Source organism: Rhagoletis zephyria, unplaced genomic scaffold (genome assembly GCF_001687245.7).
Source record: "Rhagoletis zephyria isolate East Lansing unplaced genomic scaffold, Rhagoletis_zephyria_1.1 Rzeph_scaffold_02256, whole genome shotgun sequence".
Taxonomy (NCBI): domain Eukaryota; kingdom Metazoa; phylum Arthropoda; class Insecta; order Diptera; family Tephritidae; genus Rhagoletis; species Rhagoletis zephyria.
Genome location: NW_016159340.1, coordinates 57020 through 58092, shown reverse-complemented (window position 1 = coordinate 58092; position 1073 = coordinate 57020).

Here is a 1073-nt window from a genome sequence, read left to right as displayed (position 1 = left end):
CTATTTTAGTAGATGCATATGTACTAGTATGTATGCATGTATACCAAATTTTCAGTGATGTTATGTAGCTGATTTATTTATGTATTTGTTTATGTATATATTTATATATTTATATACGTTTAATATTAAATTTGTTTTTGTTAGTGGTTTTTGAGCGTGTGATGCAATCTAGTAGACTACATAAATATTATATGTATATGTATATATACATACATATGTGCATTAGTACGGAACGAAAACACTATACAGGATACACTGCTGCCACCAGAATTTTAAAAAATTAAAAAAAAAATAAACCCCTATGTTGTCGCTCCGTGTAAGAAAACAGGCGAATATATCAAAACATCTGACGTTTATTCAAATAGTTTAAATTTTCGAAATCAAAGTTACATAAATCGTTTTAATATCTGTAAAATAGATTAAGTTTAATACCATTTTAAATTACATTATTTCCTCTTGTCTTACTTATTCGTCCTCTTACAACAGCTTTACTATGACAATGAGCAAGTTTTCAGTTTATCGAAAACTCTAGAATGCTTCGTTCAATATTAAAATCAGAGTTGCATTTACAGAATTAAAAAGTGCGTACAAATTTTGACACGTTTTTGAACATACAAAAGTAACTGTCGTTTCATTAGTCTTAATCTGCAACACCCTATTTTATTTTTAATCGGTTAATATCACTGGACCACAAATTTCAACTTTTTCTCTTTACCAGAAACGCCGTTATGAAATTCTTATGTAAAATCACCCCCTGATTCCGAAAATCAAGGTTATTTTTATTTTTATGGTACCGTTTTTGAGATATTTGCAATTTACAGTTTTTGCAAAAAAAAAAAAAATTGGGTCCACTTTATCATATATATCTCAAGAACGAATTAAGCAATTCCAAAACGGTTTGAAGCTTTTAAAAGGTAATAAAATTTTCTATAAACTGTGCATACAACACTTTTTGCTAGGCCCTGTAGATTCAAAGATAACGAACAATCATTACCGATTTTTTCAATTTTTTTTGTAAAAATATAAAAAAAATTGTACTTTGCGGGGAAGGATCTCGAAAACCTTTTATTTTT